This window comes from Pogoniulus pusillus, chromosome 16 (assembly GCF_015220805.1).
Source record: "Pogoniulus pusillus isolate bPogPus1 chromosome 16, bPogPus1.pri, whole genome shotgun sequence".
NCBI classification, from domain to species: Eukaryota; Metazoa; Chordata; class Aves; order Piciformes; family Lybiidae; genus Pogoniulus; species Pogoniulus pusillus.
Window position 1 is genome coordinate 5,018,826 of NC_087279.1, and position 15,809 is coordinate 5,034,634.

Genomic DNA, 15,809 nt, shown 5'->3' on the forward strand with positions numbered 1-15,809 from the left:
CCAGAGGGACCTGGACAGGCTGCAGAGGTGGGCACAAGCCAACCTCAGGAGGTTCAACAGGACCAAGTGCAAGGTCCTGCATCTGGGTCAAGGCAATGCCAAGCACAAATGCAGGCTGGGCAGTGAGTGGCTGGAGAGCAGCCCTGAGGAGAGGGACTTGGGGGTGCTGCAGGATGAGAAGCTTAACATGAGCCAGCAGTGTGCACTTGCAGCCCAGAAAGCCAAGCAGAGCCTGGGCTGCAGCAGAAGTGTGGCCAGCAGGGCCAGGGAGGGGATTCTCCCTCTCTACTCTGCTCTGCTGAGACCCCACCTGGAGTACTGCATCGAGTTCTGGAACCTCCATTACAAGAGGGATGTGGAGATGCTGGAGTGTGTCCAGAGAAGGGCCACTGGGATGCTCAGAGGCTGCAGCAGCTCTGCTGTGAGCACAGACTGAAAGAGTTGGGGCTGTGCAGTCTGCAGAAGAGAAGGCTGCCAGGTGAGCTTCTTGTGGCCTTGCAGGACATGAAGGGGGCCTACAAAAAGCTGGGGAGGGACCTTTTAGGCTGTCAGGGAGTGATAGGACTGGGGGGAATGGAGCAAAGCTGGAGGTGGGGAGAGTCAGACTGGACATGAGGAGGAAGTTGTTCAGCAAGAGAGTGGTGAGAGGCTGGAATGGGTTGCCCAGGGAGGTGGTTGAGGCCCCATGGCTGGAGGTGTTTAAGGCCAGGCTGTGTGAAGCTGTGTGCAGCCTGCTCTAGGGTAGGGTGTCCCTGGGCATGGCAGGGGGGTTGGCACTGGCTGATCCTTGTGGTCCCTTCCAACCCTGGCTGATTCCATGATTCTATGCCAGCAGCCTGGGAAGCAGTGCTGCTGCTGGGAGAGCCGGGCTGGCTGAGCCCTAAAGCCTCCAGCACTTTCAGGACTTGCCCAGCTTTCCGTTCAGCTTGGGAGAGAAGCGTCTGAAGCGTTTGACCTGCCTGGCTGCCGGCTCCCGCCCGCGGGCAGCTGCTCAGGTGCCTGTGTCTGCCCCGCTGCAGGGAGCCCTGGCGGGGGCACCGCTGGCACCGGCCGCGCCTGTCCTCTGCGCAGGAGAGGCCCGGGGCAGGGAGAAGGGCAGGGAGAAGGGCAGGGGCCCCGCGGCACCTTCTCGGCTGCTTCCCAGCCCTAGGGATGTCTCCAGCCCCGGCGGTGGATCCGGGCGGCTGGCGGTCAGTCAACAGCCGCGGAGGGGACCGGGCTGACGCAAGTGCTGCCCACGGAGAGCAGCTGTGTGGTGGTGCTGGGGGTTTAGTCACTTTCCCAGGGCAGCTTTTGTCGCTCACAGCAGTCCCCAAGGCTGGAAGTGCTCATTTCAGTGGTGCTTTGCTGTCACAGAGTCAGTCACAGAACGTTAGGGGCTGGAAGAGACCTTAAAAGATCATCTAGCCCACCCCCCGTCAGGGCAGGCTCACCTGCACCAGATCACACTGGGAGGCCATACCTGCCCCTCTTCCACCCCACCTGCTCCATTTTCCTCCCTATTCCCCCCAAACTCAGAACACCTGGGCTACTTTGGAGTCTCCTCCCACCCCAGGTGTGGCCACTTGGCCCTCCCTGCCCACTCCCCGTTTTAAGCCACTGCAGGAAAGGCAGCAGCCCCAAGCTGTGCCCGACTGGGCAGAGGGATCCTCCTCCCGTCGCCGCTGGTGAGTACCTGTGCTGCGCACTGGGTGATTGGTGAAGGGGACAAAGGCCGGGGGGCCTGGTGGCCCCCCGGTTAGATAGGAGGAGAGCTAATGGCTGTTCCAGCATCATCCGTGGGTGCTGGCTGCTTGTTCTTTGCAGCTGCAATGCTCTGCCCTTGTGTGTGTCCATGGCGGCTGCTGCTTTATGAAGGTAAACGAGCCCTGACACAGACAGGAGGCTGCTGGCGTGGCAGGGCTTTCCTCTGCATCGTCTCATCTGTCCCGAGGAGACCTGGCAGCGTTATTTCACTGAGTCAGGGCCTTCTCCTCCTTGAGTTATTCCAGGAGTGTGTTAGACTGAACCTTGCACCAGTGAAGCTGCTGCTTTCCCAACATCTTTCAAGAGAAGATAAAGCAATTGCAACACTGGGGATTCAGAGAGGCTTTCCAGAGCTTTAGCCCCAGGAGAGGGCTGAAGTGGTGCCCCAGTAAGTTGTTTTTCTTCTGAAGCTCCACTTGTGACCTCAGAGTAGTAAGCATGGGGCTGCTGAATCTGCCCTGCCCTTCTGAGTGAACACAACCTATGAGACAAGCAGGAGTGCAGATACACAGTCGTACTGGGTGCACACACTGCTTACCCACCTAGACCATAGCAACTCCACCTCTCAGCCCTCCACACACACCACTTTGGCACATTCCTCCTCCGGCAGCACATCCCAGCTCTGGATGGCAAAGTAAATCCTTCTTTGCAAATCATTGACCCAAGAGGTCATAAAAATTCTTTTATGATCTGTCAAGACAAGCTCAGTTCTTTACATGCACCCTAAGTCAGCATAGTAAAACTTTTATGATGTTTTTAATAACAAGAGCTACTGCACATGAGCAGCAACTAATTTTTAGAGCCTTGATAATTTCAGCTGAGATGTTTGGGTTTTGTTTTGTGGGGTGGGGTGGGGTTTTTTTTCTTCCTCCCGTGTTGGAAAAACACTTAGGTGAGTGCTTTCAGAAGTTAATGCCTGGAGCAAACCTTGCCCTGATGTAGTGGTCTAACTTTTGCAAACCCTGAGTATTCCTTGAAAGGAGCTCCTGCACACCAGACTGCTTCCCTGGCAGCATCTGTGCAAATGCAGAAGCTGAGCATCAGGCTCATGTTTGTGAGAGATTTGGACTTTTAGTCTGCACTATGACATTATGGCTTCAAGAAAATGAAATGCATCGTTGGTTGCAAAGCTCTCTTAAGCATGAATGTGTGTGCCCTTAGTAAAACAATCAGGGTAAGGTGAACTGAAAAGCCTTCCCTGGTCAAGGTTTTAGATGCAGCAGGGAGATGGAGGCTGGGATGTAGGAGCATAACACTGCCTATCACTGCCAGTTTGTGCTGGGCTGCGTTTGCACTTGGTTGTGCCAACTCATTAAGTTGCTGCGTCTTTATCTCGGGTCTAAGCCTCCAATTTAACCCTCCTGGCTCATCCTCCTCTAAGCCACAGGGCCCTCGTTGCGCGTCTGGAGCCCATGCCCCGGGGTTATAGCTTCTGGCTGTGTTTTGAGCGTTGAGCCGCAGCAATGTGCCATAAAGTAACTCTTCCAGCATGCTTCTGGCTCCAATTTCTCAGCCCTGCCTTGGGCTGCCAAGAGGAAAAGGGGAATAATGAGGAGTTGAAAGCAATATGGCAAGGTCTGAGTTACCCTCCGATGCAACTGCCGCCTCTGCCTGTCCCCACGGCCCTGTCTCACCCCCCGATGCTGCCAGCAAACCCAGACAGTTGCATGGGGTAACTTTCTGACACTCCAGGCTTGCCACCAGCCCCGTGCCAAGAAGCAAGGAGGCAAAACAAGCCCTGTGGGGTGCCCTTGGTAAGCAATGCATCCGGAATCCCAGCCGCTGCCAGAGGCAGGGGAGGGAGTGGTGGGGGAGGGTGTGGGCAGGTGCCATCCAGAGGCGCCTGAGCAAGCGATTGATGGTGTTGCTTCAGGAGGCTCAGCCTGCTGAGCACTGCAAACATGGCTTTGGTCCTCCAAGCTTGCTGTAGCAGCCTCGAGTGCTGACATCCACCACTGCCCGGCGCCAGGCAGCTGGGGCCCAGGCTTTCTAAAGCTGGGGGCGTTATTCCTGTGCTGGGACCCTCTCTCCTGCTGCTCTGGGAACGAGAGGCTTTAATCAGTTCTCTCAGCTGTAGCACCTGTGGGTCCAGGCTGGGCAGAGCTGATGGGATTTGCTGACCTGGAGAAGGGAATTAGATGGGTTTTTGGTTGCTTGCTTATTTGTTTTTTCTATGGAAAATCCGTTTTTCTCTGAGCTCTGCCAGGTGTGAGCTGTCCTGCTTTAACCTGAACCAGCAGTGGAACAGGGGGACACAGTCTCAAGTTGTGCTGGGGGAGGTCTGGGCTGGATGTTGGGAGGAAGTTCTTGACAGAGAGAGTGGTTGGCATTGGAATGGGCTGCCCAGGAAGGTGGTGGAGCCACCATCCCTGGAGGTGTTCAGGAGAGGCCTGGATGAGGCACTTAGTGCCATGGTCTGGTTGACTGGATAGGGCTGAAGGATGGGTTGGACAGGATGATCTTGGAGGTCTTTTCCAACCTGGTTGATACTATGATTCTATTCTATAACCTGGGCAGTCCTCAGATAGGATCATGGAATCAGCCAGTTTGGAAGAGACCTCCAAGATCATCCAGTCCAACCTAGCACCCAGCCCTATACAGTCAACCAGACCATAGCACCAAGTGCCCCATCCAGTCTTTTCTGGGAACACCTCCAGGGACGGTGCCTCCACCACCTCCCTGGGCAGCCCATTCCAATGTAAATCACTCTCTCTGAAGAACTTCCTCTTCACGTCCAGCCCCACCTCCCCCAGCCCAACATGAGACTTGAGGATGTGCTGGATGCTGTCCCCTTGCCCTTCAGTTACCTGGCAGGAGTGACTGTGCCCTGATTTCTCAGCACAGCAGCCAAGGGTTGTTACTTTCCTTGCCTGCAATGGAGCCTCAGCCATTTTGTTCCTTTTCCTTGCTCATGCACCCAGTGAAAATTGTAGACTGGTGGGGGTTGGGAGTGGGCTCTGCAGATCATGTAGTCCAAGCCCCTAACTAACACAGGTATGCTCATATCAGAGTCTTTTCCCATTTGGACTTAAGTTTGCTTGGAGCTGTTCTACACTGTCGCCCCAACTTAGAGGTTCACATGTATCATCTGAGCCCACCTGGTGGCAGAGGCATGGGATCTGTGTTCCCATGGGACATTCCCATGCAAACTCTGTCTCTGCTCACTGGAGCTCCTGGCTGTTAACTGTGTTCATGCATGAAGAGCAGATCAGCTCCGGCACACGGGTGTGAATTGATCCTGGGACAGCCAGCACTGATTTTCCAGCCCTGACAGCAGCAGGGAGCAGAAGGAGAGAAGGGGTTGATTTAGAGCAGTCTTTTTCACAGATCATCTGGTTTGGTTTTGCTGTTGGGTGTTGTTTTTTAATGAAAGAATAAACATTCCTCCTGTTGAGAAACATGTGAGTGTGAGGGAAGGAAACCCTTCCTCCCTGGGGTTTATTCCTGGACAAAGGAGGTGGAACAGCTGAGGGATGTCATGAGCTGTGATGTAACATCTTGGGTGCTGTACCACAGATAAACCCAGAACCTGGGTGCTGGGCTGGAGGGGATGCTCCAGGTCCTGGTCCAGATTATGAGAGCAGAGATTTTTGGGCCCTTGGCTAGGTCCAGCAGGGCCTCCTGGGAGAGCAGCTGGAGGGCTGGAACCAGCAGAGCTGCTGCAGTTCCATGCAGGATTTGGCCTTCTTCCCTGCAGCAGGAACGCTGCTGATGCTGGAGCACACAGCAGAGGCTGGGAATGCTCAGGGGAGCTTCGGGGAGGAACTGTTGCTGTCGATCTGTTAATTAAGATTAATGTGCTAGCTGATAAGGATGACTCTGCGCCAATTGCTATTAGCAGCCAAGATCCTGCAAGGCAGTGAGCAGCACGTTCCTGCTTCCTCAGCAGTTGGAGGCCTCTGTGGTTCAGCCTGAGGTTTGGGGCAGAAAGTGAGGTGCTGCACTGCTCCCCGAATGCTTGAGTGCAGTGTGGGCAGGCTTGCTCTGCTGCTGGGATGCTTCAGAGCTTGCTTCTATGCTGGCTTGGCAGAGGAACAGGTTTAAGCTTCTCAGATGGTGTCAAGGCAAAGCTTTGCATCCTTTCCTCCTAGGCACTGGTGTCAAAATTTCTCCACCCAAAAAGAGACAAAAATTCAAGGGGCAACAGGCACAGCCTGGAACCCAGGAGGTTCCATCTGAACATGAGGGAAATATTTGTTCTGAGGGTGCCAGAATCCTGGAGCAGGTTACCCAGAAAGGTTGTGGAGTCTCCTTCTCTGGAGAGATTCCAAACTCCCCTGGACACTGTGATGCTGGCCATCCTGCTCTGAGTGACTCTGCTGTAGCAGGAGGGTTGGACTGGAAGATCTCCAGAGCTTCCATCCTACCCCCACCAGGATGGGATTCTGTGAAATGAGATATACTGTGTAAAAACACATGGGTGCATCTGTAATCTCATTCCCTCTGAGTTGGGGTCTCTAAGGATGCTGGAGGTGCCTTATGCAGCAAGATCTGATAACCTAGGGCTTTATTTGCCTTTGTCACAACTAGTGGGGCATCATTTCTTGCAGCAGTGCCACAGCCACTGCTTGCCACTCACCTGCCCCAGCCCAAAAGGGACCTACCAAGTCAACAGCTCTGCAATCCTCAAATTAGGGTCAAAAATGTCAGCGCTGCCACTGGAACTGAGGCCTCTTCCATGCCTGCAGGTGAGCACATGCTCAAGGCTCCAGTGCATTGCTGCTTGCCAAGAACCTAATTTTAATGTTGTTTTCCCACTCCTCTGCCTTAAAAGCCTCCTTCTGGTTGGTTTCTGTGTCTGGTATCAGCTAGATTCAAGGGCTGAACTTTGTGCAGTCCCTGGCCAGCCTGACATGTTTGTCAAAGCTTCAAACTCCAGCTTTTGGACACTGCAAAAGGTAGAATTCAAAGGGGGGCTCCCTAAATCCCAGATGAAATCTCCCTGCCTCGGTCCCTTCCTGCCTTCTCTCCTTCCAGCCCTGACTGCTCCTGCAGTCACTTTCATCTCCCTGCTGTTCCCTACGAAGGCCTCTGGCGTCAGCCCTAACGAGTAACTGCTAATTAACTAATTAACCCGTAGCATCTCCCAGCGCCTGCCAGCAGTGCAGGGGGCAGGGATGGCAGCCATCCTGCCATGTGATGCAGCAGGTGAGTACAACTAGCGAGAGGAACAGCATCGAAAAGCTCCTCTTGTGTTGATGCTTGCTGGTAGTTAGGACAAAGATCCTGTTCACACAACATGGGACAGCAATTTGCCTTCACGGCCATGGCCCAGAGTATCCTGGGGTGCATTAAGAAATGTGTGTCCAGCAGCTTAAGGGAATCCTAGAGTCAGACAGGTTGGAAGAGACCTCCAAGATCATCCAGTCCAACACAGCACCCAGCCCTATACAATCAACCAGACCATGGCACTAAGTGCCCCTGACAGGCTTCTCTTGAACACCTCCAAGGATGGTGACTCCACCACCTCCCTGGGCAGCCCATTCCAATGCCAATCATGCTCCCTGGCAACAACTTCCTCCTAACATCCAACCTGAACCTGCCCTGGCACAGCTTGAGGCTGTGTCCCCTTGTTCTGGTGCAGGTTGCCTGGCAGAAGAGATCAACCCCCACCTGGCTACAACCTACAATCAGCTTTACCTCTACTCTGCCCTAGTGAGACCATACCTAGAGCATTTTGTCCAGTTCTGGGCTCTCCAGTTCAGGAGGGGTGGGAATATGGTGCAGAGAGTCTGGTGGAGGGTTACAAGAATGACTAAGGGAATGGAACATCTGTCTGGCAGAAAGGCTGAGAGCTGAGGCTGTTTGTTATCAGGAGACTGAAAGGAGGTCTTACTAATGTTTACAGACATATGAAGTGTGGGTGTCAAGACTGGGCCAAGGTCTGTTCAGTGGTGCCCTGTATTTGGATGAAGGGCAATGGACACAAAGTGGACCAGAGGGAGTTCCACCTCAACATGAGGAAAAAGATATTTCTTGTGAGGATAACAGAGCTCTGGAGCAGACCAGCAATAGAACAAGGGGACACAGCCTCAAGTTGTGCCGGGGTAGGTATAGGCTGGATGTTAGGAGGAAGTTCTTCCCAGAGAGAGTGATTGGCATTGGAATGGGCTGCCCTGGCACCGTCCCTTGAGGTCTTCAAGCAAAGCCTGTCTGAGGCACTTAGTGCCATGGTCTGGTTGACTGGATAGGCCTGGGTGCTAGGTTGGACTGGATGATCTTGGAGGTCTCTTCCAACCTGGTTGATTCTATGAATTCCAAGTGGTATTGCAGACTGCCCAGAGAATCTCCTTCTCTGGAGAGATCCTAGACCCACCTGGATCTGTTTCAGGGTAGCCTTGCCCTATGTGATCCTGCTTTGGTAGGTGGGTTGGACTCAATGATCCCCAGAGGCCACTTCCAGCCCCTACCACTCTGATTCCATAATAACATCACCTTGGTGGGAAGAAAAGCCATTTTTTCTGCAGAAAAGTAATTCACTTTACATCAAAGGTAGAAGCTTTTGGTTTTATCTTTTAAACTTAAGGGGAAAATCTGATCTTGGAGCCTCTGTTATCCAACTTTTTTTTTCCTCTCAGTGGGCACTCATCCTGCTCCCAGTCTCCATCACTTTCAAAGCTGAGCCAAAGTGCTCTTGACCTGAGGGGCTGGAGTCCTGTTGAGCACAAACACGCACAAGTCCCACAGGCAGAATGAGATCTCCTTAGCACTGCATCCTGCACAGATCAGTAGCTCGTGGTGACTGTCGGCTTCTTTCAGCCAGCCCTAATTGCCTAGCAACGTTGTGCTGTCTCTTTGGATGCAGCCTAATTTGGTTTCTGGTCACCCAGAACAAAACCTTGTGTAGGCATCTGGCAAACAGTGTGATGGGCAGGCCATGGTGGTCTGCTGGAGCACCAGGCACAAAGATTTTGTCAGCAAAGTCTGTGCTCATGGCTGATTTTGGGGTCTTTGTGATGAAATTGAGTTTAAAATTCAGGTAAGGGGTCTATGTAGCCTCCCTTCTGCCATCTCTAGTGGTGTTTAAGAGGAGGCTGCATGAGGCACTTGGTGCCAGGTTTAGTTAATTAGGTGATAGGTTGAACTTGATGATCTCAGAGGTCTTTTCCAACCTCATTGATTCTGTGCTGGGTGCCACCTGGGCTGCAGCTGAGCCTTCCAAGGAATAACCGTGGGTTTCAGTGAGAGTGTTTGTCTGGTCAGGTGATATTTGGACATGATGGACCCACAATTGGGTAGATGTGGGGCCTCGTGTGCAACACAGTGTGTACATACTGCTGGTCCTTCCTCTGACCCTCTTTCATCCTTGCTTTCTGGCCAAAGGCATGGGAGAGCATGACGATAGCTGTGACGGCTGCAATAGGAGAAGAGAAGAGGAGCAAGGAAAAGAGTGATGTTTCTCTAGCCCAGGGGAGCAAAACTTCCAGCTCAAAAATCTGAGAAATGTGGCAGCTTTTCCCTGCCAGCAAACTCTTCTGCAGTTGCATCAGTGGAAGGGTTTTAGTCATAGCTGCTCTTATGCCTGTGAGTAACTAATAGCGATGCCCAACAACATGCTTGGCATAGGGGAACTGATTTAGTGGAAAGTTTGAGTAGCACCATTTTTTTTCTAAAAGCAAAGCTCTGACCTGGCAGGACAGGTTATGAAACCTTAATTCTGGCGTCTGCTGACTGGTAAGCACTCAGCTTTGAGAGCCAAATACTGGCCCTCACCCGTGCTTCCCATGCAGGATCTGCAGAGGCAAAGCAGTCAGTCTTTGTGAAGGAAATGAAGTGCTGGTGCAGAAAGGATTTATAGGAGGTAGCATGTAGCACAAGCTGGCAATGCAGCAATGAAAAATGCAGTGTGAGACGTGGAGGGGTGCAGGACCCGGGGCTGAGGCTCCCTGTAGTGCCCAGCCATAAGCTGTGTGGCAGCTCCTGGGGCTGGGGGATAGCTCTGTGCCTGTACCCTGTGTGGCAGCTGCAGTGTGAGATGTGGAGGGGTGCAGGACCCAGGGCTGAGGCTCCCTGTAGTGCCCAGCCATAAGCTGTGTGGCAGCTCCCAAGGCTGGGGGATAGCTCTGTGCCTGTACCCTGTGTGGCAGCTCCTGGGGCTGAAGGGTGGCTGTGTGCCCACGGGAAACCAGCTGTCTCATCCCACAAATGGCTGTGGTCCTCCTGATGATGCTCAGCACTGCCCAGCTCCCTGGGGATCTGCTGGAGCTCAATGACTTCAAGTGCTCAGTCTGGGGGTGTTAAAATTTCATTATAAGCAATTTCATGTGGATGGGTGAGAGCCCTTTGCTGCTGTCACTGAGCTCACTGTCTCCCACCAGGGATGGCTCATGCCACAGACTTCTCTCCCACACTGAAATCTTCCCCAGAGGTGCCCAAGTCCCAGGCTTGGAGCCAGCTCTCTCATCCAGCACCAATTGAGGAGCTGAATTTAAATCCTGAGCCAAAGTCCCGGGGTGCAGTGATTGAAAGGTTTCCTTCAGGCCCATCCCAAACTGAAACCTTCAACCAAAATGTCCCCAGCCAGCACAGGAGGTCTGTGCCACCTCCTCTGCCTGAGCTCTCCCATCCCCTCTGCACAGCAGCTTCGGGTCCCATCCTGCACAAGTGCAAACCCCTGGCACCAGCTCACTCTCCAGAGCTGGGCAAAGGAGGCTTTGCCTTGCGCAGTGCCGTGGCCTGGGGCAGTTCCTTCTCTCAGCACCTGGGTTTTACCCTGCGCTGGCTGCTCACAGGGAGGGGAGGCTTCAGGGGACAAGGGGCCGGGTTCTGATCTCACCATTCCAACCTCACACTCAAGAGTTACTACCAGTAGTATTTCCAAGGAAACAGGGACTCACGCTCGTATCTTTTATGTGATTTCTCACATCCGGAGGTTTTCACGTGACTTTGCTGCCTATTTTTAGCTCCTCAAACATCTCTGCCAGGATGAAAGCTTTAAAGAAAACCCACCCTCAAAACAGATGAAAGGGACGTTTGCTTTAATGGTGAATTTGTCGTTGTGACCCCCTCCCGAATCCCCACGTTTCAGCAGCCTGGGGGGAAGCGAGCACAAGCCCAAAGCTGCAGTTAACCCTTTCCTTGTTTGCCCTGCCACCCACCTCCTTCCAGCAGCAAAGGCTTGTTGTAAAACAGAATTGTTTCTGGAACCAGATCCACCTACAAGTCATTTAAAAGCCTCCTACCTCAATTTCACAGGTAAAATGTTAGTCTACCAGGAATTGAGAGGAGGCATTTTCCCTTCCATCTGCTCCTGGGATGATTTGTGGGAGGACAAAACCCACCTTGGCTGTTTGTCTTTGTGCCATGAACTTTAGTGTGAGGTGGGTGGTGATGGGGATCTGTTCTGTCCTCATGGGCTTGAGGTGGCTGTGGGCATTGGCTTGGTCTTGTCCTGCCTGGTCTGTGCCAGGAGCAGAAAAGATGCAAAATGTGGAACTTCTGCCTAATGACTTGCAGAAAGTGGGTTCAGCCTGGTGCTTCACACCCCCCCCAACCCACCCAGCATGGGCTCCTGCCAAAATGGAGCCTGTTCCTCCCCACTTCTGCCAAGACTGTGGCTCCTTGTGAGCCCAGTTGGCATCTTGAGCTGCTCAACTTCCAGCTTTCCAAACCAAGCATTGTGCAGTGAAAAAGTTGTCAAGCCCTGGGACAGACTGCCCAGGGAAGTGATGGAGTCACCATCCCTGGAGGGATTTTGAGGATATGGTGTTGAGGGACATGGCTTAGTGGTGACCTAGCAGTGCTGGCTTGATGGTTGAGGAGAAAGTTCTTCCCTGAGAGAGTCATTGGACACTGGAATGGGCTGCCCGGGGAGGTGGTGGAGTCGCCATCCCTGGAACTGTTCAAGGCAGGATTGGACGTGGCACTTGGTGCCATGGTCTGGCCTTGAGCTCTGTGGTAAAGGGTTGGACTTGATGATCTGTGAGGTCTCTTCCAACCCTGATGATACTGTGTGATACTGACTTGAAGATCTGGAATGTCTCTTCCAACCAAAACAAACAATGATTAAGGAAGTTGAACATCTTCCTTCTGAGGAGAGCCTGAGGGAGCTGGGGCTTGTTAGCTTGGAGAGGAGACAACTAAGGGATGAGTGCCAGGAGGCTGGAGCCAGGCTCTGCTGGGTGATGCCCAGTGACAGGACAAGGGGCAACGTGTGGAAGTTGAGGCATAGGAGGTTCTATGTGAACCTGAGGAGGAATTTTCTCCCTGTGAGGGTGACAGAGCACTGGAACAGGCTGCCCAGGGAGGTCATGGAGTCTCCCTCTCCGGAGATATTCAAGAACCATCTGGCTATGCTCCAGCATGATCTGCTCTAGGTGCTCTGGCAATGGGGCTGGACCAGATGATCTTTTGAGCTCCCTTCCGGCCCCTGACATTCTATGGTTCTATGAAAGCTTAACAGTTAGATAGAATTCCCAGTGTCCCACAAGCAAGCCTGTGCCAAATGTACAATTTCACGTGGAATGCTGCAGAAGGGGCAGGATTGCACCCCCTTTCTGCTGGGCAGGAAGGCAGGGGTGAGAGGTGACCAGGTGAACGGCAGTACATTTCCTTCTCTGCCTTCACTCCTGTCTTCTGCACTTGGCTTTTAAGGTGAACTGCAACCGGCGTGAGATGGGACTAACTCAGACGACTTACTGATGCTGGAATAAGCTGGATTCACAGGGTCTGTGCAGCTCCAGTTGTGTATCGTTAGAGGAAAGCACTGCTGGAGGGACAATGGCCACTTTAAACCATCACAAATCAAATGCCGAGCGCAGCAGGCAGTGGGAGATAGGGAGGGAAAGCTGCCAGAACAAAGACACAAAGCCAGCCTGAAACTTGAGAAGCTGTGAGGTGTGAGAGCTCCAGCACAGCTAGGAAAAGTTGGACCTGCTTGCTCGGGACTGGCTCTGCACCATCTCAGTGAGTGAGGCTGGTCAAAGCAGGAAGAGGTTCAGTTCTGGAAAGGGACCTGAAGCCACACCGGGGTCAGAGCTTGCCTGGGTGATGGGGAGATGCTGCTGCTGCCAAAAGCCTTCCAGAATGTGATGGTGGGGGATGAACATCTCCCAGGAGAGGCCAACCCACAGGAGTCCTGTGCTGGGGCTGCAAGGTTTATGTAGGGTTGTTACTGATGTTGAAGGTGGCATCCAGTCTGGAGCTAGGTAAAAACTGTCCTCTTGTACTGGAGAGGAAAGCGAGTCAGGGAGGTGAGAAGACAGCCACATTTAAGGAATTTTGCTGCACAGACCAGATGAAGTTTCTCTTCCCCTACCTCCTTCCAACACTTTGGGACGTTACCACAGTGAGGAGCAAGCAGCTTAGGAGCACAAGGAAGAGCAACCACCAAGCATCCAGCAGCACGTCTCACCGCAACCCCTGCTAGTGTGCTGGAGGGGAGAGCCGAGCTGGAGTGCTGCTGTTTGTCCCCCTCTCTGCAGAGTGCAAACCTCCAAGTGGAAATTCAATTCTCCCCCAGCCCCTGTATCTGGTAGAGCAGCTGTAAATTACACAGAGTTGTATCCAGCTATTAGACCGAGAAGAAAAGTTGTTTGCTTTTTCACAAACTTTCATTTCCATTTTTGTCTGAATTTCAGCTTGGTTAGCACTTACTGACCTGCCTTATCAGTTAAAGCTATTCCTAGCTTAGGCATTTCAGCAACTGGCATCGAAATCTCAGGCCAGCTTGCTTGGTTTCTCTCCCCAGAAAGCTCCAACCACAGTAATTTGCCATCAGCCCAGCCCCGGTTGCAGCGCCCTGTGGTTACCACGTTGGAAGCAGGCGATGTGTGAAGTCCCAGCTTGGGTGATCCCTCCCAGGGATCCCAGGGCCACTGCCCACAGACTGGGACATCCAGCAGATCCTCCCTGTTCACCCAGAGCTACACAGAGCTGGTGCACCCCCCACGACAAGCCCTGCTCTGAAGATGGCAAATTGATGCCGGATGACTCAGGGCTAAATTTGTTCTCTCTGCAGCCCATGGCTTTCTTTGGGCTCTGCCTGCCTGGTTTCTGCCTCTGGCTTGAAGGTCAGAGCCGCGGGGCTGTCCTAACTGTCAGGATAATGGCAGGAACCTGTTCCTGGTGGTGGAGAGGGAAGCATGAAGGCTTCAACATTATGAGAAGCAGGCAGGTAGGGGCTGCTGGCGTGCAGGAATAACGCAGCTGAGAGCCGGAGGAAGCTGCAGCTGGACAAGCAATTGAGGCTGCTCCAGCTGTGGGAGGTGGATAATTTATAGGTCCTCTTGGTATTTGCTTTTCTTTTAAATGCTGCTCTCCAGGGCAAAGGCTCTTTTGTCAGGCAGCTCTGCAGAAAGCCCTAAAATCCATGACAGAGCAAGGTTTAGACCTGCCTGCCTTTAGCATCTCATTAACAGGGCTGCAGTTGAGGGCTGTCCTTAGACACAGTCCAGGCAGGTTTCTGCTGAGCATTGCCTCTGTGGATTACCTCTCTGTCTGGGCAGTCAGGATGAGGAGAAGGCTCTGTCTTCATCTTAGAGGTCCTCGTGACAGTCAGTGTTCTGCATCTCTGGTCTAGGGCCAGTCCCTTGCAGGGAAGGGGCAGCTGTAAGTGCTGCTGAGTGCTGCAGATGTATTTTAACCTTTCCATGCTAAAGCTACAAAGCTGTGGAGACCCCGTGGCCCCTTGTCACACACTTCTCTGCCAAAGGAACAGAGCTAATTGAGACGTGACAGCTTGTGAAAGCAAACTGCTCCTCAGAGAGGGAAGCTGATGAGCAGATGCAAAACCTGCTGCTTTGAGAAGCTCCTGGAGGAGCACCACAAGTCAGTGAAGGTTTTTCCCACTGTGGCTTGACTGAACTGGGTACTCCTGTGTGCAAAAGAGGGAATTTGGGCAATGCCTGGTGGAGCCCTGGACTTTTTGGTGGTCAGGATGACTGGTTCCTGGGAGAAACCTTTATTGGGCACCAAAGGATTGCAGGGGCACTAGCTGATGTAGGCAGATGGCACATGGAATCATAGAATCAATCAGGTTGGAAGAGACCTCCAAGATCATCCAGTCCAACCTAGCACCCAGCCCTATCCAGTCAACCAGACCATGGCACTAAGTGCCTCAGCCAGGCTTTGCTTCAACACCTCCAGGTGACTCCACCACCTCCCTGGGCAGCCCATTCCAATGCCAATCACTCTCTCTGCCAACAACTTCCTCCTAACATCCAGCCTAGACCTCTCCTGGCACAGCTTGAGACTGTGTCCCCTTGTTCTGTTGCTGGTTGCCTGGCAGAAGAGCCCAAACCCACCTGGCTATAGACTCTCTTCAGGTAGTTGTAGACAGCAATGAGCTCTGCCCTGAGCCTCCTCTTCTGCAGGCTGCACACCCCCAGCTCCCTCAGCCTCTCCTCACAGGGCTGTGCTCCAGGCCCCTCACCAGCTTCATTGCCCTTCTCTGGACACCTTCCAGCACCTCAACATCTGTCAGGTGATTTGGAAGAGAAAGATGAGCAAGGTTGTGGGAAAGGAATCCTGAATGCCAGGAGAAATGGTGAACTCTCTGTGTCTGAGGTAAACTAAGCTGAGCAAGAAGAATCTCCTGGCTGAGCTGGATGAAGGATGGACTCTTCAGCAGGGCTGTAGGGAACCTGTTTCTTCCTTCAGGATCATAAAAACATTGAAAAAACCAAACAAACCAACCAGACTTTAAAAAGCTTCCAACAGTTTGAAATAAGGTAAGGTTATAAATCTTCAAAATCCACTTGATCCACAGGGAGTTGTGCAGAGGGACCCTGTGCCAGCTGCTGTTTTCCCACCGGGTCCCGGCAGTCAGGCAGCAGAGCAGCTACTCAGCGTGTGCTGGTGCCACGCCAGCAGTGTGCTATCAGGATGACATCCTGAAGATAAACGACTCCTATTATTGCCTTCATTCCCGGGCAGTCCCCCGGGGCCCAAGCACAGCTCCAGCAGCTGCTGCAGCCCAGGCAGGCTGGTAGCCAAGGTGCACAGGGCTTCTCTCCACACTCCTGCGCCACTCTGTTGATCATCCAGGGGGTGTCTGCAAGGGCTCTCCACCTGATCCCCCTCCTAAAATCGGTACCCACGCTTTGGGAGAGTGCTGAGACTAC

General features: G+C 53.0%; 1 long non-coding RNA gene across 1 annotated transcript in view; it reads left to right on the top strand.

Annotated features, from left to right (window-relative positions):
- Window positions 1-1,603: 1,603 nt before the first annotated feature.
- Window positions 1,604-15,809, top strand: part of LOC135182193 (uncharacterized) — a 55,658-nt gene continuing 41,452 nt past the window's right edge. Inside the window, exon 1 of the long non-coding RNA XR_010305086.1 lies at window positions 1,604-1,667. This is a non-coding gene — a long non-coding RNA (uncharacterized LOC135182193). The remainder of the gene's footprint in view (window positions 1,668-15,809) is intronic.